Here is a 22,932-nt window from a genome sequence, read left to right as displayed (position 1 = left end):
GCTTCTGTGTTACCACTGTCCAAACGAGCAGATCCAAGGTAGTGACATTGACCAGATTTACTTCAGTTTGGCTCCTCTGCTTCCTGAGAGGGGCAGAACAGGGCATTCATGCATTGCGCTGAGTGGAGAACAAGAAGTCTGGGGCGGTGAAAACAGGGGGCTGTATCTTCAGTCTGGTAGGAATAAACCTGTCAGTTTTGGCTAAAATTTGATGTACTTGTAATGCTTTGCACATTCAATTAATAGTTGCGATTTTATATTTCAAACAAGCTTGCATACGTTTGCACGACACTACTTCATTTACCAAACAACAAACTACCAAATAAACACCACAGAATCACAGAATTGTAGGGGTTGGAAGGGACCTCTAGAGATCATCGAGTCCAACCCCCCTGCCAAAGCAGGCTCCCTACACCACATCACACAGGTAGGCATCCAGGCGGGTCTTAAATATCTCCAGAGAAGGAGACTCACTTATGTACACTATTTATCTTCAGCAGGCACTTCTCGAAGCTGCCTGGCTCCCGAGGGCCGTTTCCCCCCCCCCAAGGTCAGCTCAGCCCTGTACCATCCCCACAGCACTGTGGGGGTAACCCACCCCCTGCCCCCGTCCTCGCCGCCGCTCCAGTCCCGCCCCTCCCCGCCTTCCGCCAATCACGCCCCGCTCTGAGCCGAGGGGCGGCAGCTGTGGCGCATGTTCCGTCGCTGATTGGCCAGCAAGACACTGAGCGTCATCCGGAGGCGGAGAGCGCCAGGAGTGGCTGAGCGGGAGAAGGCAGGCGGGAGCTGATTCGCCGCCGTGTGTCACGTGGTGCTGCGGGTTGTGACGCCCGCCGTGGTGAGGGGCTCGGCTTGTCAGGTAGGTGGGTGCCGTGTGCGCCGCCGCCGCTGCTGCCCGCGCCCCGCCGCCAGCGCCGGGCCCTGGGGTGCGGCTGCCCGCATCGTGCCCGGCCGTGCCGAGCCGTGCCGCGCCGCGGGGAGGGGGACGCGGAGCGGGTAGGCCCGGCCCAGCCCGGCCAGGCGCGGGGCTTCACCTGCGGGCGGGGCGGGGCGGGCGGCGCTGGCGCTTGTCTCCTTAGGGGCTGCGGCGGCATCCGGCCGCCTCCCCGGGCCCGGTGCGGGGCGGCGGCTCCGGTTCCAGCCCGCCCGGCGGCGGCTCCGCCCCGCGAGGCAGGAGGCGCCATCCCCGCCCCCGCCCAAGGGACTGCTGCCGGGAACGGGGGGTCCGAGCTCGGCGCAGCGGACAGGAAGAGGGCAGCGCCCTGTCGCGAGACGAGGGTCAGCGACTGCCGCTCCGCCGTGTCACCCAGCGAACAGGCCCACCTCGCCTTGTGCCCCTCCGGGGGTGCCGCGAGGGCTGGAGGCTTATTAAGTCCTGAGGGCGCAGCAGGCGCTTCTTAAGGCCGCAGTGTGTGTGATGGGCTTATGCTCCAGGCAGATATAAGTGTGTCAGCTCCTGGGCTTGGCATCTTGGGGGGCACGGCAAGTGTGCAGAATGGCATTACCTGCTCTTTTCCATGCAGGAATGCTACTTTTCCATTGAATGTACCAATGTGGACACCTCTGGGTTTGTTGCTCCTTTCAACAACCCGTTTTCTGTTATCGTAACAGGAGAAAAAGGAAGTGGAACCTCCCAACGATGTGACATAACTTTCCCACGCTCTTTAACAAACTTCCTCAGAGTAACTCTGATGCTCTGCCTTATCTTGTTTTCATCATCTTTGAACTAGTTGCAACATGGGCCACATCTGAAACTCTTGATTTTCAAGACCAAAAGAATTTAATGGGTGTTATTTTAAGTGTACTGACGAGGTCATACACAGTAAAGGTGTGCTTTCCAGCAGAGATCACTGACGCAGTGAGCTGTGCGTGTGCGAGTCTTTGGGAGGTGCCAGGAGGCTGGAAGTTGATACGTGCAATCAGTCTGCAGACAAAACAGATTGCTACTGATGCACGTGTTGTGGGATGAGTTATGGTAATGATTACTGTTAGTGTGACAAATACCCGTTTCCTCCTTTAATTAGTTCAATTTTGATCTATTATGGCACGTTGTCAGTGGTGCAGCAACTTAGGAATGTCCAGTTGTGCAGTGTTACCCCCAGAGGAGCTGGGCTTTGGGGGTACTTTTAGAAGGGAAAGACATAAGAAATAAGAAGAATAAGGGTACAGTATACATGAAGCCCTGTGCGTACAAGGTTCCTTTCTGACTGACCAAAAGCTTGGTAATGCCTTATGTTGTATTGGGGAGGTTCAGATTGGATATTAGGAAAGGCCTCTCAGAATTAGCAGTAATGCATTGGATCAGGCTGCCCAGGGAGGTCATGGAGTGGCTGTTTCTGGAGGTGTTCAGGAAACATATACACGTGCCTCTGAAGGGCATGAGTTGACAGTTGGGTTAGATGGTCATAGAGCTCTTTTCTGACCTTAACGATTCTATGATTTTATGATTTAATTATCACCAAGACCCTCAGAATCATGGAATGATTTGGGTTGGAAGGGACCTCAAAGATTGTCTAATTTCAGCCTCTGTGATGCAGGCAGGATTGACACCTTCACAGTCAGGCGCTATCCAGCCTGACCTTGAACAGCTCCAGGGATGGGACATCCACAGCTTCTCAGGGCAGCCTGAGCCTTCCCTGCTTCCCCACAAGCGCAATTTCATTCATTACTGAATCTGTCAGGAATGTTCTCCTTCAATTGGTGTTTGGACTGCTGTGTTAAGCACATCTGAAATCTCTGTGTCACTTGACTGAGCACAGGCTTGGGCAGGTGATGGAAGGATTATAAGGCAGGGTGATGTGAAGGAAAAGTGGGCAGTCTTCCTTAGGAGGGGGTCAAGTGAACATGTGCTTCACTGTAAGGAGGAAGCTGATCACAGGGAAGCAAGAGCAAGTGAGTGTGCTGCACTGCAAGCAGGTACTGCAGTTATACTTCCTTTGCTGAAGGCATTCTGTGCCTGGGTTGGTGCTTCACAAAGCATGCAGGAGGGTTTGCTGACAACGGGCAGGCTGGGCCTAGGCTCCAGCCCCAGGCAGGCTTCCCATGGCCTGTGCTGTGCCTGTGCAGAGACCCCATTTCCTGCCTGCTGCAAGGGGAGGTGGGCCGTCCTATTGGCCCTTGGGCTGGCAGCTGGCCGGCACTGTGCCTTACAAGGAGGTGGGAGAGCTGCATGAGGTCACTGCTTCACAGGGAGGGGGATTTTCTTCATTGTGTGGGAAGTGGGTCTGGAAGAGGAAGGGGGAGTCTTCGGCTGAGGGGAGGGAGGAGGAGTTGCAAGGGGAGAGCTGAAGTTCACTTCTGCAGAAAGTAAACTGTTTACGCCCTCTCAATATGGAGATAAAGGAGGCTGCCCTCTTGTACTTGCCTTTTAAACACAGATTTAGGAAACATGAGCAGGGAGGACTGTTACACAGGAGGGGGAGACTTGGAATGGTTGATTATTTGGCATTTAATTAAGGAAGGAGTAAAAGGGTTTAAAGTACTGTGTGTGTAAATATGCGCATTTCTGCTGTATTACTTCTGCATTAGGTGGCTACAGTGTCTTAGGGAAGATTTGAGAATGAATGGAATTCACAACTTCGTTTTTGCATTCTAAGAGAGGATAGTTACCTGTATTTTTGAGGTACATGTGTGGTGGTGCGTGGTGTGCAGTGTAGAGGAAGTCTTGTAAGTGTTAAACATGCAGGGCATATCTATAATTACTTGTTATTTCTTTAAGGACAACTTCTTGTGACAAGGAATTTGGATCGCCATCATCTCATATCATGAAATCACATTTCAGGGTACCGCTGTAATTTTTTATTAATTATTTTGACAAGTTCAAGTGCAGAGCTAGGTTTGTTTCAAGTGCAGTGAGTCTGAAGCAGTTTAGATTTTCTCTGTGTAGGGTGTTTCGCTGATGATAAGTTTCTGATAAGTTTGTGCTCAGTGTGGTTATTAATCTGAGTGATTGAATTGTACTTCATCTTCTACTTCAAATCTCTGACCATGGTCACCGATCTCCTGTGCATTACTCCATTACTGCCTTTCTGCACTACATGGAAGGTGCCAAATGGTTTAACTTCAGCTTCCAGTTTTCTTTCCCACATCTGAGCTTGTTACTAACTGGCTCACTACACACGTGTAGTTGACACAGCCAAGCACGGAGACAGCTCCTCAGGCCCTTTGCTGTTCTGTGGCTTAGTGACTGTTCTCTTGCCAGGGGTACTGGTTTGTCAGAGCTCCTCATCTCCCAGATGTATTAATCAGCTTGAGAGGACATAGTTCTGGTTGCTTAGTCATGTCTGTGTTGTGAGCTTCTCCTTGAGCAGCAGGGATATTTCGTTAGGCTTTCTGGTGTCATCGTGCTTTTTTTCTGCTGAGGGCAGAAGTATTACTTGGGCCAAGACTTGCACTTAGTTTCTTGTTTGGCTGAATATTGTATAATAGCAGTAGTTATGTACTTTTGAGACGTTCCTGTCACATAGCTCTGTATTGACTCAATCACACGAAGCTTTCTACTATTACAGTAAAAATGTCATTTAGGATGTGCTTTACAGTACTGCTTTCATGATAATGTAATCCATTTGGAACTATGGTCTCAGTAGGTGCCAGTATAGAAAATACACAATGAATAACTACTTAATTGCTTATAATGTTAAGCATTTTTCTACATGGTGTTCAGATCTTGGTTTGGAGACTGTCCTTTCACAAGGTCTTTTGTAATTTTCATCATAAAATCTTAGTGCCTCCAGCCTTTATTTCATATTATGGTTTTGGAAGCTGTTTATTTTTGCTGAAGGAGCTGAGGCATGAAGAAATTAATACTTAGCATCATAATAAATTACCATAATTAAGGCCTAATGAAAAATCAATTATCTTTTAAATAGAGGCAACCCATGAAAAGTTTGTGAATTGTTTACTGTTATGCAAGTAGTCTTCAACTGAAGAAGAAATGGAATCCAGGGTAATATTAATGTGTATTAATCACAAATCATTTGTTCCTGGAAACTGTGCATTTAGAAACTGGGAGACCTGACATTATGGCAATGAACATGATGGTTTTGTGGAGATGAGCTTCTCTGACAGAATGCTGAATCGTCCCCAGAGCTCTCCATCCTCTAATAAATGAGTTGGGCAGTTATTGGGGGTGGTAGTTACAAGATCACATAATGTGTGTTCCACCGAGGGTGGCATTCAGATTTTCAGCCTCAGTTTTTTAAATTGTTTAATTTCATTACTTGATTTGTCAGTTCTGCTGCTTTTCTTCAGCTCTGTTTATGCATGACTTTTTCTTTAGAAAAGCTGGAAAATCTGATTCCATACTTTTACAGCATATCGAAACTCACATTGTTATCATATTTACACGGTCTGCAGTTTGTACTAAGAATGGCAATAATAAATTGTTTGTTTTTTTCTCTGAGCAAAGCAGACTAACCTGGAGTACTATGAATATTATTTTCTGAGTACTTAATAAAGGCAGGAATAAGCTTACTGAATATTTGGCGTTTAATGCTCAGACAAGTAACATGTTAATAATATTTCAGCTGGTGTTGAATAAATGAGTTTTACATTGGTGACCATGTGAACAATTAGGAGTATGATCTTAGTATTAATCTGCTTAGTCCTTGAGTACTTAAAGCCTCTCTTATCTGTCATGCAAATTTATGCAAGGTTTTTATTTTTGTTTTTAAAATAATGAAGTTAGTGTAGTATACTGCCACCAGGTCTGTTAAGATAGAGCCTTTGAATATTTTTTTCTTATATTTTTTCCCCTTCAGGGAATATCTGACTCTATAGCAGTGGTTCTTCTTGGAGATGTTCATTAATGTAAGATAGGCTCCCACAAAACTTGTTCCAGAGAAGGGGGGAGGGGGGGGGAGTGCAGCAAATAAGGTGACTAGTTATCTAGTACACTACCAGTGTAACCAGTTTCAATGAAAATCATTCAGCTTTGGAGTGCCCTTCTACTGACAAAAAGCTAAAAGTTTGGAAGCAGGACACGCACGTGCTTCTTGTTGGTGTGAGTTTGTTATGTGCTTAAAAACATGCACACCAAAAAACAAAACAAACAAAAAAACCAGAACACTATGAGTGGTGAACTTTTTCTGAAGGAGAGTTGCCTTTCCATCATTTCCAAAGTATAAATGTTTGTTTACCAATTCAGTACAAAGGATGAGGTAACTGAAGCTGAGCAGGTAAAAGGAAATGCTTAATTTGCAAATGTACAGGGAAGTCAGCAGTTGAAAGTCGTAGAGAAATGGATTTGATGGACCACTCCCTGGATAAAGAATTGGCTGGATGGTTGCACTCAGTTGTGGCCAGTTGTGGTCAGTTGTGCAATGCCCATGTGAATACTGGTGATAACTGGCATTCCTCAGGGGCTGATGTTGAGACCGGTGCTATTTAATGTCTTTGTAGGAGACATGGGCAGTGGGATTGTGTGTGCACGCTCAGCAAGTCTGCAGACAGCACCAAGCAGGGTGCTGCCATTGATATGCTAGAGGGATGGGATGCTATCCAGAAGGACCTGGACAGGTTTGAGAGGTTGGCCCAGAGGTCAGAGGGAGGTGATTCTGCCCCTTTATAAGACACCCACCTGGAGTACTGCATCCCGTTTTAGAGCCCCCAATGCAAGGACATGGAACTGTTGGAGCAGGTCCAGAGGAGGGCCACAAAGATGATCAGGGAGCTAGAGTAGCTCTCTTACAAAGACAGGCTGGGAAGTCTCCAAGAAGACCTTACAGCAGCTCTGCAGTATGTGAAGGGAGCATCCCTGCCTATAGGAGGGGGATTGGAACTAGATCATCTTAACAGTCCCTTCCCACCCAAACCATTCTATGATTCTATGAAATGTGCGGTTGAGAAACTGTAGAGAATTAAAGGCTTGTAAGAAAGATTCTGTGACCATTTCTGACTTTTGCACTAGGTGAATGTTGAAAGTGGGAGTGGGAAATCCCTCATCAGTAAATGTGTTGAGTAAATCTGATTAAGAAAATTATTTGACATATGAGAATAAGTAATTTGTCCAAATTAGCCTTTTTTAATTTTAATTTTGTTATTATTATTATTTTATTTTATTTTTTAATTGGAGGATTGCACGCTTGACTCTGATCAGAAATCTCAGTTTTATTAAGTCCTCGTCTTCCACTGGAGGTTAAAATAAGAATATGAACAGCTTATGTGGATTGTGTCTGCAGCATGGTCCATAAAGACATTACAGATTTAGCTGTTTAAACAGATGGTTGTTACTAGTTATTGCAACAGGGTGGGTCGTGTCTTAATGCATGGTTTTTCTTTGATTAAATTGGAATTTCAGATTTAAAGATTCACTTAGTGAAATTCTCTTAAAGTGACCCAGAGAATAGTAAGGCAAGAAATCATGAAGGGATTTAAATAATTCTTGAAAGAAATACAAATATTTCTATTATCTTTTTTTCTCTTTTTCTTATTTTTTCCTCTTTTTTTTCTGTAGAGTCACTGTCAGTGGTTCTGTGTTCTGAAGAATGTTGGTTTCATGAATAAAAAAAAAAATTAGCTGCTTGGTTTCCTCTCTGGAAAGGATACTTTTGACACACAGAAAGCTAACAAGCTACTGTTGTAACAAGCTCAATTAGGCTGAGTCTTATGTGTGCAAACACATTTCCACATCAAGCATTTCTGCATGCTTTTTACTGTTCTTGTGCACTTCAGCATCTTTTTTTCCAGGGACACTGGAGGTTAAATGTCCGCAACCTGTCTCAGTTTGTTCTAACATCAAGTGTGCTGTAATATAAGTAAACATAATTAAAGCTTTGTCCATTTATACATTTTCAAATGAGATAATGCGTTTCAGCAGTGTTCTTTATAACTGGGAAGGATGATGATGTCTGTGCAAAACTGACTGAACCTGAAAAAGTAGAAAAACTTTTTCTATGTTTCCTGATGATTTATGTGTGTTTGTAAGGTGTTTGTATTAAAATCTGTTATGCCTCTGAATTTGCACTGCAAGAACAATATTTGAGAAGTTGCAAATGCCTGGTTCAATCATCTGTCTTTTGGGTGACTGCCCTTATAGTGAGAATCACTTCATCTCATCTAAAAGAAAGAGTTATCACAGTAAGCATCTTTCAGGATATGGAACATACAAAGTAAAGTTATTCAGATGAGTTACAGCAAATGCAAATTTCAGGCAGTGCCTTTTATCAAATCACATTATATGGTTTATATCCTGCAGTGCAAGAGTCTGGAAAATCAGCTGTGAGGAAGGGACTCCGTTCTTAGATTTGTGTTTCTTATGGGCTAGTTTCCTGTGTGAAGTACCATGATGCTGATCTACATGTAATGTGGTACAGTGCCAGGGAAATAAGTGACCTTGGGAAGGCTGAATGAACTCTGAGTTAACTAAGGAGAATGTTTAATAAACCAGAAGGTTGTCGTTAGTATAATGAAGGAGGAAAGTAGCAGCCACCACTGTATTGCTTTCTGAGTTTCTTTTCAATGAATGATAAATACTCAAAACTGTACTATTTTTCTCTTACAGAGACCTGTATCGTCATCTATTGCAAACCATTAGTCTAATTGTTTTGGCTTCAGGGAGAAATTCAGTCTAATGTTGGGCTACAGGGAGAAGATAATAAAGTTGGATCATAGTAGCCCTGTTCAGCACTGTAGGCTTGGGAAAGGGTGGCTTGAAAGTTGACTGTCAGAAAACTGGGTAGAGGGTGCTGGTTGTCAGCCTGCTGAAAATCAGTGAGCCAGCAGTGTGCCCAGGTGTCAAGAATGTCAGTGTCATCCTGGTCATATGTATGGCATTGGTGAGACTGAAGCTTGGGTGCTTTGTTCAGTTTTGGACCCCTCTCCACAAGAAGAGCATTGAGTTGCTTGACTGTGTACAGAGGAGAGCAGCAAAGGTGGTGAAGGAATTGGAAAACGAGGTATGAGGATTTACTGAGGAGACTGTTTGGTCTGGACAAGAGAAGGCAAATGGGGGACGTTATGGCTCTGTACAGCTGCCTGATAGGAGACTGAAGCAAACAGGGTATTACACAGAGAATCACACACAGAACTGCGGAGATTTGAAAGAACCTCGAACAATCAAGCCTGACGCCCTTGCTAAAGTAGCTGCTTTACAATAGGTTGCATAGGTAGACATTCATACGGGTCTTGAATATCTCCATAGAAGTCTCTGCAACTTCTCTGGGCAATCTGTTACGGTGTTCTGCCACCCTTAGCATAAAGAAATTCTTCTGTGTGTTCGTATGGAACTTTCTGTGTTCAAGATTTAGCTATTACTCCTTGTCTTATTGCTTCACACCAGCAAGAAGAGTCTGGCCTCATCCATTTGCTTTCCACCTCCCTTTGGTGTCCAACTTCTGGTTTGCCTGGGCTGCATGTAGTAAATAGAAATTGTCTTTGGCCACATACAGGTAGGCTGCTCCAAAAGTAATGCCTCTTATTTATTTCTGTGGTAACTACCACTGATACAAAGAGCACAATAACCCTATTTGATAGAGCACATCTCAACTACAAAACAGTAATTTCCAACATAGTCATCACCATTAGCTATGCATTCTCACCTGTGATGAATAAGAACCTGCATACTGCACTCATTAAAATCTGAACCAGAGGAGGTGACTCACTCAAGACTGAAACACATAATCTACCACTCTGTTGTGCTCACATCCACTATTTGATCTCCATTAATGTTCAGCAAGCATCAATGAATATCAGTCGGTGCAGTTTTTTCTGCATGGAGAAATTCGGTGACCCACCTTTGCTTCATACAGACTTCAAGTCAGACACCATTTTGTCAGGCTGCTCCTCTGCTGCCATCTGTCACACAGCAACAACATGTCATGTAATACTGATAGGAAGGTTCTGCCTCTGTTGTCATACCACCTATGTCCTCCTCTGATGCCAATGACCCACATAATAAAATAGGAGACATTACTTTTGGAGCAGCCCTCGCAAAATACACACTGCTGATAATGTATAAGTAACAAAACATTTTAGTTTTAAATTTTTTTCCTAAAACATTAAAACAACAACAAAAAAGAGAAACAAAAAGATAAGACTAGTGGGGTATTTTGATCTTGTTTTGGTGTGGCTGACACACTAGTCCAGTTCGATGGCAGTGGCTGCAATTGATGACACCAAGCTGAGTGGTGCAGTCGATACGGTGGAGGGAACGGATGCCATTCAGAGGGACCTTGACAGGCTGGAAAGCTGGGCTCGGGTGAACCTAATGTGGTTCAACACGGCAAAGTGCAAGGTTTTGCACTTGGGCCGGAAGAACCCCAGGCACCTGTACAGGCTGGGAGGAGTTGTTCTTGAGAGCAGCTCGGCTGAAAAAGACCTAGGGGTCCTGATAGATGAGAAACGTAACATGAGCCAGCAGTGCGCTCTGGCAGCCCGGAAAGCAAATGGGATCCTGGGCTCCATCAGGAGAGGGGTGGTCAGCAGGGATAGGGAGGTGATCGTCCCTCTCTACTCTGCTCTTGTGAGGCCCCATCTGGAGTACTGTGTCCAGGTGTGGAGCCCTCAGTACAAAAAAGATATGGAGATTTTGGAAAGGGTCCAGAGGAGGGCCACGAAGATGATCAGGGGGCTGGAGCACCTCCCCTATGAGGACAGGCTGAGGGAGTTGGGTTTGTTCAGCCTGGAGAAGAGAAGGTTGCGGGGTGACCTCATTGCAGCCTTTCAGTACCTGAAGGGAACTTACTCCCAGGAGGGGAGTAAACTCTTCGAAAGGGCTGATAATAGCAGGACTAGGGGAAATGGTTTTAAGTTGAAGGAGGGAAGATTTAGGTTGGATGTTAGGGGAAAGTTCTTTACTAGAAGGGTGGTTAGGTCCTGGAACAGGCTGCCCAGTGAGGTTGTGGATGCCCCGTCCTTGGAGGTGTTCAAGACCAGGCTGGACGGGGCCCTGGGCAACCTGATCTAGTAAATGTGTATGTTTGGTGGCCCTGCTAGGCAGGGGGGTTGGAACTACATGATCCTTGAGGTCCCTTCCAACCCGGGTTATTCTGTGATTCTGTGATCTGTGATTCTGTAATTCTTAGTGAGGTCCTAAGGTATTCATCAGAGATTTTGTGATGAAATTTTACTCTTTGTGTACTTCATTTTTGACAATAATTGTTCAAAATGTGTGTACTGTCAAAAAGTGATGACATGAATAAGGTGTGATTGTGAAGCAAAGGATGTTTTTCTCTAGGATATGGATCATGAAAGTCCAGTAAAAAGACGAGCTGACATTTTTTAGTTGAATGTCAGGTTGCAAGTCTGTCCATTCCAACTGAAATTTTACAGGTTGTGTGTTTATATCAACTAAGTATGTTTTCATAGACTTAATTATTTTTATTTTTAGTTATTTTTGTTTTCTGTGTGGTAATTTTGAAACCTCAGGGTGTAGGGTGCAGTCAGCATGGCAACATGATCAGGGGGCAGGATGCTATCTGGATAGTCCTTGAGCAGTGGTTCCAGCAGAACTTCATGAAGTTCAACACAGCCAGGTGCAAGGACTTGGTCATGGGTCATGGCAACCTTCACTACTACCAATACAAGATTGAGAATTAAAAGATTGAACACAACCCTGTAAATGACTTGGCGGTACTAGTGGATGGGGAGCTGGACATGAGACAACGGTGTGTCTAGGGAGACATGGACTGTTTGGAGCGTGTCCAGAGGAAGGCCACAAAAATGATCCAAGGGATGGAACACCTCTTCTGCGAGAGTGCACTTAGAGAGCTGTGGCTAAAAGGCCTGTAGAAGAGAAGAGGCTCCAAAGCGACCTGAAAGCAACCTTACTGTATCAAAGATGGGCTGTAAGAAAGAAGGTGACAGACTCTTTAGCAGGGTCCCCAGAACATGGGGAAATGGATTCAAACTAAAAGAGAGTAGATTTAGACTGGATATATAGAAAAAGTCTTTTATAGTGAAGATGATAAGGCGCTCAGACAGGTTGCCCAGAGATATGGCAGAAGGTCTGTCCCTGGAGACATTCAAGATTGGGCCAGAGGGGGCTCAGAGCAACCTGATACAGGTGCGGATGTTCGTGTTGACTGCAGTGGGGTTGTACCCTAAGAATTCTGTGATTTTGTTTTCAAATTCCTTTTTCAAAACAGAAATCACAGCTGCATGTTTTTAGCTGTTCAGAGCTTTGAGTAAAGCCCATGCATCAAAATGCGTAATTTTTTTTTTACCTTTTTGAGTCAGCACTGGCTTCCCCATGCCCTGGTTTCAGTTGGCAGAACATTGACAGTGCATTGATGATTTGGTTGCTGCTAAGCAATGGGCAGGTATCCAGGGCCGTTACACTGGCAAGAACCACCAACTTCAAATTGCAGGGACTGCATTGTGAGCCATGCTGCATGCCATCTGCAGGCCATGGGTTGGACATGCCTGCTTTAGATATTTATAAACATTAGTCAGATCCTCCTTCAATCTTCATTTCTCCAGGCTGACCATTTCCTCATATGAAAGATGCTTCAGGCCCTTTATCATCACTGTGGCCCTCTACTGGACTCCTGGGAGATCCCAATCTTTCTTGAACTGGGGAACCCAAAATGGGACACAGTATTATAAATGTGACCTCATCAGGGCTGAGTAGAGGAGCAGGATTGATTACTTCCCTCAACCTGCTGGCTGCATTCTTTTTAATGCACTCCAGGATACCATTGGTCTTCTTGGCAACAAGGTCACACTGCTGGCTCATGGCCGATCTGTGGTCCACCAGAACACCGTCTTCTGCAGTGATGGGTGATATGAAACGAGGAAGTGGCCTCTTGCTGTACTAGAGGAGATTCAGATTGGATATTAAGAATAATTTATTTAGAGAGAGGTTGGTTTAGTATTGAAAAGGACTGCTGAAGGGAATGTTGGTGTCCTTATCCAAGGTATTTGAGGGATTTGTGAATGCAGCACTAAGGAACATGTTTTAATGATGGGACTCAGTAGCTCAGCTTGGTAACCAGCAAACATGATGATGATTAGGGTCCTTTCCAACTTAAATGTGATTCTCTGATTTTGAGGAAGTGAATCAAGAAATGAAACAGTAGCTTCAACTTCTTCCTAACCAAGTGAAGATCATGTCTAATAGAATAAAATAAATTAGTGAACAAGTTCAGAATTGTATATAGAACAAATTATTAGTAAACAAGGTTATCACAGAAATGCTTAACTTCAGCACTGATTTTTGCTGCCCTTTTAATTGCTAATGTTTCCATCTTCACTATTTGTTCAAGACCACTCCTCTTGAAAATGTAATATTTGACTTGTCTTTTGTTCTTCCTGCTTGATTAGAAATTTCTTTAATATACTTGAAAATCAGCATGAGCCATTGATCTGTGTGTTTATATATATATGTTTATTATTATTATTTTTTGTCTGTTTGGGGCCAACTTTTTTGTAACTTCAGCATCGCAAGCTTCTTTGTAAGAGCTATCTCCTTTAGAAAGTAGAACCTTTGTAACATCAGAATAGCAGAAATGCTTATATTTCTTCAGAAGACCTGCCAGACACTTGAGATGATGATGGTAATAATAAAAAACAGATAACTGAATTAGATTTTTTTTTAAGGCTAGTATTTCTCTGCTGTTTGTCAGACCTCACCAGGGAATGCTGTTGCTAATGATATTAATATATTCATGTAAAAAAAGGAGAAATTCGTCATGGTGTTGGTCCATACTTTCCTTCCTGCTTGAATTACATTAATTTTTGAATATGCAGGATGTACATCATACACATATGGATATATATGAATGCAGACATGCTCATACAGAAAGAGCCGAGACAGTCATGTCCTTGGTTTGGATCAGTACAGTTAGAAAGATGGAACATCTACAGCTTTAATTCAGGATTTTGACTTTCCACTCTGAAACAGATCAGAATAAGATACTCTGTACTGAGTGACTGGAATTGTTCCTCACAAGCTATGGAACCCCCCCATTCCAATTCTGAATAAATTTGTGGAGTAGCCATGATCAAAGGAAGACTGCAGGGACACTATTGTAAAGGGAAAGCTCAGTGGAGAGCTTGAACATTTAAGAAGGTTGGGTATATTTGATCACAGCTTCTGCTGAGATAGAATCGTTTTTACCAGCCTTATTCTGTTCAATCAGTTTTTCTGTTAACATCTAACATGGAGATAATTGTTGCACCACTGCTGAATGCAGAGTTCAGAGGAAATTCTTTGTTCAGGTCCTTTCTATTCAGGCTGTGCTTTTCTTTGGCTTCCCTTGCAGTCTGTAACCTAATTTAAAGGAAGTTTGATTCCTGGAAAAATACGGGAGGAAGCCCGTCTTTATTTGTAATCCTGTGGGAGGTAATAAGAAACGAGGTGCATATCCCCTTTGTAAGTGACATGTGGGGTCTGTGTGTTGTTTTCTACGTGGCATTGCCTCTTTCAGAGTTACCAGCAGTGCTGCAATGAGTCTTTGAGGCACAGTAGCTGAGTATAACTGTGGTAGTCAGTCTTGCTCTGCTCTTCTGAACCTGTAGCTGCCTTCATCTTTGTGTACTCTTCTGCCTGGTGCAATTCAGTCTCAGTCATTGTCAGTGGTTCAGGCCCAGTTCAGCCTGGTTGTGTGACTAATGGCATGGGCGGGCCCACACACCCATTCCCCAAGATAGGTCTGAAAACAAAACTTATCAGTGAGCTAAAGGAGACAACTAATTTACTAAATATGATAGTGGAATGTGAGAAAACACAATATAATACAATGGAATTATAATCGAAGCTAACGAACAGAATGAGGGAGACAGTGTCCAAAACCAAAGGCTTTACTCTGATGCTGAAGGCGAGACAGCTAGGGAGCACAACCACAGTGGTAAGCTGTGGAAGAAAAGGCAGTCATGACTCCTGAGCAGTTTGGTCTTTCCCTCTGAATGGAAAATGGAAACAGAGCAGTGAGGTCTTCTGGGATGTAGTTCTTCTCTTCTGAGAAAGAAATATCATCCATCCACAGAACTGGAGTATTAACTCTTTAACTGCCAGGGCACTATATGATGTTATGATGTAGAACACCAATAACAAACATCGTAAAGCCATGACAGTCATCTGCCTTGATATTTGCCTGTGGCTGTTAAGTAGAATTTTCCTCATGATGGATGCAAGCTTGGTTGAGCAACAGCTCCTGTAGAGCAGGTGCTGTGTAGCTCACTGCCTCAGTGCAAGCTCTTTCTTGTTACTTGTTTTTTACAAGAGTCTGAGATGGTGGTGAAGTGGCTGGTGGCCAGGATGTGTGAGGAGCAGCTGAGATCTCTGGGTCTGTTCAGCCCAGAGCAGACGAGCTGAGGGGAGGACTCATGGCAGCTGCAGCTCCTCATGGGGAGCTGAGGGGTAGTGCTGAGCCTGAGGGACAGGCATGGAGCTGTGTCAGGGGAGAGGCAGGGAGGATGTTAGGGGTGAGGTTCTTCACCAGAGAGCAGTTGGTATGGAGCAGGCTCCCCAGGGCAGCAGGTCAGGGTTAGGGTTGACTGTGCTGGAGTTCAAGGAGCATTTGGACAGTGCTCTCAGACATAGGGTTTGAATTTTGGGTGGTTCTGTGTGGAGTCAGGAGTTGGAGTCAATGATTCTTGCAAGTCCTTTCCAGCTCGGAGTACTGTTTTGTTCTCTGATCTAGTATAGAGTATGTTAAGGATGTTTTCAGACTATAAGGAGCTGGGAGTGACTGCAGGTGTGGTGGAGAATGAGAAAGCGAGACCTGCTGGAACAAGGCAGCTTGTGTCATTAAGTGAGCAGGATAGTAATGTCATTGATCAAAATAGTGTTTACTGCTGGGGAAAAAAACACACAAAAGCACTAAGGTTTGGAAATCATATGAAGCAACCTCTGCTCTTCTCAGCACTGGGAATCCACCACCACCACTCCATGTTAGGCTTTGAACTTAACTGATTTGGGGACCAAATTCAAGAGAATTAAGAGAGCACCAGAGGTCTAGAAAATGATTTCAAATAAAAGACTGAAAGGCAGAAAATGATACGCAGTTGCAAAGAAGATAATCTCTTTTCTCTGCTCGTAAGTCACAAGAAGATAAAATTTGGTCACTGAGAAACTTTTTCCCTTGGTAGAAGCAGAGAAATGCTAAATTGGAGAAGACAGGTGACTATAGATCGTGTAATGTGATTTTTTCTAACTTAATCCCGTCACATCTATTACTATCATTTACATGTTAGAAAATGATACCTTCAGGTAAGCAAAAACCTTTTATGTCCAAAGATGTTTTATGATTCTGGTCAGAGAGGAGTCTAAAATTGATCTTCTTGTTAGCATCACAACTGCTTGAGAAAATTGTGATATTCATCTAGCTACAGGCAGGAGCTCAGCATGTGAGTTTGGCTGTAAGCAATCAGGTGAAGTCCATCCAGCTCAGAACTTGCTGTTGAGAAAGGACTGTTGCCACATATGTAGAAGAGTAGTACATCTGGCATGTTTTTCCTACTTGTGCAGTTTGGGGATGTCTTGAGGTGTTTTTAAAGTTTCATTTGATGTTCCCACATTCTTCTGGGAAGCACTTCAGACATCTGATACATCATGCCACTTTTTGCTATCACTTTTTTTTGGTCCTTTGATCTGACATATCATGGTTATCTGTTTTGCAAGCTAAAAAATTCTCTTTACTTTCTTTGTGCAGAAGCTGTTCCATTCTCTGATCAATATTGCCTATACTTCATGTTCTTCATGAGACAGAATAATTAGGAGAGAGGAACACCATTCTTAGCAGCAACTTAAGAATATATTCTCTGATGTTCTCTCTTCATAAAAAAAAAAACAAACCACAAAACCTCTCATATTCTGGATATTTCCAAACCTGACCACTTCAAAGCACAGAACAAATGTTTTTGAAGGTGTATGCTCAGAAACAGCCAGAGAATTCTCCTGTGTGGTGTTAAGCAACCTGGAATGCTACACGGCATTTACTGATGTGTTACTTCACCTGCTGTTTTACATGGCTGTTGCGCAGTATTCTGCAGTTTGTCTGCAGGAGTTTGTCATGTAGTGTCAGTTTTGATTGCATTTGTTTTGTACTGTTTACAAGCTTAAGCACGGATTACATATGAAATAGTAGATATTTAGGTAACCAATCCAAACAGATGAACATGGCCTGGCTCCAATTCTGATGATGCTTCTGACTCTCTCCCCTGTGGAACTCTGTTCCTTAAATCTGCTACAAGGGTTTCCCTTCTGTAACAAATTTCTAGTATATAATGCAGCTGAAACTTTTCAGATGTGTTTTCTTTGCTACCATGTCTAGCACCTTTCTCTGTCAGCTGCTTGAATTCCTAAATAACTCTTTGAATTGCAGTACATGACTTTTGTTTACAATCTTTAGTGTTTTTCTCATCGTATTCCAGTTTACAGATTCCTTAGTATGATTTTAACACCTTCCCCAGTATGGAAGTCAGACATTGTTTCCTTTTCCCTGCTAAGTTCTGAAAAACAAACAAACAAACAAACAAAGAACGGCTTATTTTCTGCTCTCCATTCTTTACATTACTAGTCAATAGCATCTTCATTGTCTAGTGGTTTATTGCACTGAGGAAGCAAGCTGTCAGTACCTTTCAGTTTCTGCTGTGTAGGAGGAAAGGGATAGCGATAATATTTTGTTGCTGTCTTATAGGTAGTTATATGATTAGTTTACTGACAGAATTTTTTATATTCTTTTGTGTAGTGGTTAGTATACTGCTATCAATTAGACCAGTGCTGGAAAGATTTAGTGTTACCAGTTTCAAATTCTACAAGTGACCTGCATGTAGGTGAGAACAAGCGCATAAACATGAAGCCAGTAGTAACTGGAATTACAAAAAAAAAAAAAAAAAGAAAAAAAGAAAAAAAAATATAGGTGGCAATGTGCTTTATTTTTGTAGTAATAGAGAGAAAGCCTTCTTTCTGACATGCTGAATAACATTGTGTTTAAAAAAAGATGTGAATTTTACCTCTGTGCAGAGAGTGGAAAATGCAGCCTCTCTCCGTTTCGGTGGCTGCGGTCTGTTGTTTTATTTAGAAACAGAATTTTTTGAAACAATTATTTTAGCACATGATTTTTTTTAATTATTATTATATTTTTTTTTGACAACTGCCTTCATTCAGATATGGATAGCAGTATGCCTTTTACTCTGCGTTCTATCTAAAGCAAGAAAAGAGAAAAAAGAGATTTCTGTTCAGTGGAATGCTGACATTTCTAATTGGCTTATATTTGTGATGGGAGGTGGAAGCCAAATTTATGAGAATTGTTTCAAAGGTAATGTCTCCTATTGTGTGGTGTCAGCTAAGTAGGGTTTGAACCTTCCCACCAATATTCTGGTACATTTTTTTTTTTTTACCAGATGACAGATGGCAGGAGAAGGGCAATCTGATGAACTGGTGTTTGACATGAAAGTGAGTATGAAACAAATCTGTGTTGTTGAATTCATCTGTGCAGAAAATGTGGCACCTACTGACATTCATCAACACATGCTGAATGTGTACGGAGATCAAATAGTGGATGTGAGTGCAGTGAGGTGGTGGGTGGCGCATTTCAACAGTGACCAGAGGTCACCTCCTCTGTTTCAGGTTTTTACAAGCATGGTTGGCATGCAGGTTCTTATTCATTGCTGGTGAACATGCCTACCTCAAATTAATGCTGTGTACTTGAGAATTTGCTCTATCAAACAGTGTTTTTGTGTTCTTTTATCAGTTGTTGTTTTGATGAAAATAAATGGGGGGCACTACTTTTGGATCAGTTTATGTATTGTGTTTTGTGCTTGGTAATTGCTGGTGTAGGCTTTCTTTTACGTACTTAAATCTTATGCTTTGCAAATTCTTGCAAGTACTCACTTCTTCTGTTAAAGATGGTGAGTACTGCAGTGAGTCTCATCCAGTGCATTTTTTCCTCCTTTCATATAACCACACATGACTGCTGTTTTCCTTGCAGCGACTGAATGTAAGCATTACTTACAGTCTTTCCTATTTTTGGTCATGGAGAATGAAAGTTTTGTATTTACGTTAGGCAGCACTGTTTCTAGAGTGTCACTAAGTAACGAGAAAGGAATACTAAATAATATCTGCTTGAATGATATTTGTTCACAATCTATCCTTCTTTAAGATTTAAAACGTGTTCCATTATTAACGCTTTGTTTTAAACTTAGAAAATAATATGCAAAAGATTCGTGACTTAATTTTAAAGAGATATGGTATGAGATTGTGTGCAAATACATATCTTATACAGAATAGCTTGCACTTGCAAGCTACGTGCGAAGCATCTTTCTTATTACCTTTATTTTATATACTTAATATAAAACCTCAAACATTCAGCCTTGTGTTGCTGTTTGCTTCACTGAGATTGCAGTTCAGAGTTGCAGCTTCTAAATTGAGTGCTATAGTCTTTTTAAATGTTGTGTTTTTGCTATTCTGTGTACTACAGTAACTAGAGCTGCAGAAGAAATTTCTGTTTGCTTGATTCCTTTCTTGTGTTGCTGTTTGTTTTATTGCAGTCTATTGAAAATATTCCTAGTAGGTTTTTCTTGGAAATTTTGTCAGTGCGATATGGCAATGAGTTTTAGTTTCCCATACTTTTTTTTTTCTTATTGATGTTTTTTTTTTTTTTTCCCTGTTTTTATCAAGAGTAGAGTGCAGCAAAATTTAATTAGTCTGATTTTTCAGCCTTAATACACTGTTTCAATTGAAAAGAGTTTTTCCAAAAAGAAAAGTAAACAATTAAATATGCTTTAGTTGCTTGTGTGTAGAAAAAAAATACCTGATCTCTCAAAATGGCATAAAGTGACAGCATATGAGAACTTGCAGAGATTTTTGTTTTCTTCCACTACATATATTTTGCTTTTAAAATATTTTTTATGGTTAGAAACTGAAAATGGAAATCAGTGTATCTAGTTCTAATTTTGCAGTGTATTTTAAAAATGCTGAAATAAAACCCAAACTATTTGATCTCTTTTTATTTCACAGTGCTTCTGGAAAGTGAAAGTACAATTCTGAAAGTGAAAATCAGGAGAAGTGGCAGCTGATGTAAAGAGAAGTACGCTAAGGATTGTTACTTGGGGATATTTTTTAAGGTACGTACTCTGTGTTTTGCAGAAAAGTAATCCTGAAAATAAGGTACTTGTTTTGCCATGGGTAGAGTAACATTTCAGACTTATTTTATGTTTGTGTTGATCCTTTGGATGTTTATTGATGGCAGCAGGTCTGTGGAAGCATTAGTTCATCTTGACTGTGTTTGTACACTTAGCATCAAATTTGTGTGTGAATAATGTTCTGTGTATGTGGTTAGCATAAAGAAATGGTAGTTAAAACACATGTTTTTTGTTTCATGATGTACATTCTGGGAGCAGTTCCGTTACTAGGAGATATTCAATAGTCTTAATTTTTATTTAGTATGTGGATGGAGGTCTGTGAATGATTTGTTTCCTTGTTTTAATGTGGAATGACTAGTACAAGCCTCACATTCAGAAATTGAGGTAGACTGTGTAACAAATTGATGACTTTTTATAAAACTGTTTTCAAATCTTTGTGGAATCCTTGAATTTCAGCATTTATTTCTCCTGAATTCAAGTCCTCCTTTTTCTGTTTTTTTTTTTTCCTTTTTTTTTTTTTTTTCCAAAATTGTTAACATTTCTAGAAAGGGACTTCAAAACACATGTCAGCCACAGTGATTTGGAACCTATGCATGTTTAGGAGTGCAGGCGTTCGTAGGAGATCAAGAGTGAGAGTGATGTTCTAAGCAACTCATGTTTCCATTCCATCTGCTGGGGTTGCAGATGTGTGCTACGCTTCCTTCTGAAAATAACCAGGGGCATGGCATGCTTCTGTTTTGCAGTTTATCAGTTGCTTGCCTTGGCCTGGACAGTTCATCACTCACATTACAAAGCCACAGGTTCCAGCTGATGGAGATGGATCCATCATTATTTTTAAGATTAGCAGTCACATTTTTAGATATGTTTCATAGCAGTGTGTTAGAGAAGACACAAGCCGTTTAGAGTAGGTGAGCATCCTGGGGAAGTATTGCTGTGTATGTGCTGTTCTTCTCTATTGGTTTGCTTTTGATCATTGTTAGGCAGCCAGTACCTTTGATCTGACACACTATAGACGCTCTGATGTGTCGGGGTAGATTGCTATCTTTTAGTGCAGAGTGGCTGCAAAGACTACTTTCTTCAGTGGCTGGAATCCAGAAAGAATAATAACACTATAATATTGGCTTTATTTGTTGAAAGGAGTGTTACAGGATAGAAGAATTAAGTGACTGTCATTTAAGCTTTTCTGTTAATATTGGGAAATTTTACCATTATTTCTTTAGAATCATGGAATGATTTGGGTTGGAAAAGACCTTAATTCCTTCCAGTTCCAACTGCCTTGCTGTGGGCCACCCACCAGATCAGACTACTCATTCCACTTGGCCTTGAACACCTCAAGGGATGGGGCATCTACAGCTTCTGCAGGCAAACTGTGCCTATACACATACCCTCTGAGTGAAAAATTTCCTCCTAACATCTAACCTAAATCACCTGTCTTTTAGTTTAAAACCGTTCTCCCTGTTCTATGACCATTGTACCCTGGAGCCTTTCTCTTTTGCAGGCTGAACAAGTCCTGCTCTCTCTGCTTTTCTTCATAGGAGATTTGCTCTGGTCATCCTCATGGCCCTCCTCTGAACACTCTTCAACAGATCCATGTCTTTCTTGTGCTGTGGGCTTCAGACCTTAGCCCTCTGCCTACATGAGGGCAGAGCGGATGGGGACAATCCCTTGCTATTCTGGCTGCCCCACTTTTGATGCAGCCCAGGATACTGCTGGCCTTCCAGACTGCAAGTGCACACTTCTGGCTCATGTCCATCGTTTCATCTGTGAGGACCTGCAAGTCCTTTCTGGAAGGGCTGCTCCTGATGGCTGCTTCTCCCAGTCTGTACATATTTGGAACTGTCCCATCCTACTTGTAGCATCTTTCACTTAGCCTTGTTGAACCTCACTAGGTTCATGTGGCTCCTCTTCGCATACCAGTCCAGGTCCCTCAGGGTGGCATCTCTTCCTTCTGTTACATAAACTGCACTACTCAGCTTGATGTACTGTCTGTGTCAAAAGATACTGCAGAGCCCATGTAATTGATAAAGATACTGAAGAGCACGTTGCTGTGGTAGTGGCTGAGCTGAATCACACACTATCTTCAGTAACTATCTAAATATAGAACTGTTCAAGGATGGTTGCTCATTTGCAGTGCACTGTTGAATGTACGTGGAGAGTTTACTACCTTTCAATGATTAGTTTTGTTATTTTGTGAGTGCTTGTAAAAAAGAAAATTACTTATTTTTTTGGAATTGGCCTCACAACTATTTTAACTGTTAAAACTTAGCAAATAGTGATTGACAGATTTGCATGTCCACTGGTTTTAAAGTAGTATGTATATCACAGAATAAAAACTGAATTAACTGAGGCCTATTTGTCCTCTTTGGCACCACTTCTATGAAACACGCTAAAACTCATTGTAAGACATCTTTGGCATGTGAAATACAAGATAAATCATGTGGGTAACTACTAGAAGTAGGAAAGATAACTTCTCAGTGAGAACAAAGAGCTCTTGAAGGTTTTTGTTGTTGTTGTTCATTTGTTTTTGTATAAATTTGTCATATTGCTACTTCAAAGCATGATGCCGTCTTAATTTTCTTTCCCTTTAAGAGTAACTATTCTTCAGTGTCTTTTTGAGAGATTTTTTTCATAATATTCTTAACATTACTTCCCGTTGATTCCACAGTAAATTGTTTCTTTACTTACGTGGTGCATTGCACATTTATATTGTGCCACTAGTAATAATGATCATGAGGAAGGACGAGGAGAAGCAGACCAGGGACAGCATCCAGGCTTGTCCTCAGTCTACATCTCCTACTGCTGTGATTGGAACAGAGCCTCAGTTTGGTGTGTCACTGGTCTGACCCTGAGAGGCAGCTATCAGCTTATCTGTCCATGCTAAGCAGGGAAATACCACACCTGGAAAAA

General features: G+C 42.2%; 1 protein-coding gene across 3 annotated transcripts in view; it reads left to right on the top strand.

Annotated features, from left to right (window-relative positions):
• The first annotated feature begins 741 nt into the window (after positions 1-741).
• The window catches only part of FER (FER tyrosine kinase), a 151,624-nt gene continuing 129,433 nt past the window's right edge, over positions 742-22,932 (top strand). The window contains exons 1-3 of one of the 3 annotated variants that reach the window (XM_015849442.2): positions 761-859; positions 18,286-18,337; positions 19,901-20,007. The gene's annotated coding sequence lies outside the window, so the exon portion shown is untranslated. Of the gene's footprint in view, positions 860-3,271; positions 3,783-18,285; positions 18,338-19,900; positions 20,008-22,932 lie in introns of those variants that run through there. The other 2 variants (XM_015849443.2, XM_015849444.2) reach the window with 2 other exon arrangements.

The sequence above is a fragment of the Coturnix japonica genome, chromosome Z (assembly GCF_001577835.2).
Source record: "Coturnix japonica isolate 7356 chromosome Z, Coturnix japonica 2.1, whole genome shotgun sequence".
NCBI classification, from domain to species: Eukaryota; Metazoa; Chordata; class Aves; order Galliformes; family Phasianidae; genus Coturnix; species Coturnix japonica.
Note: the sequence above shows the minus strand (reverse complement) of the source record. Positions and strands in the feature narration are given on the sequence as shown.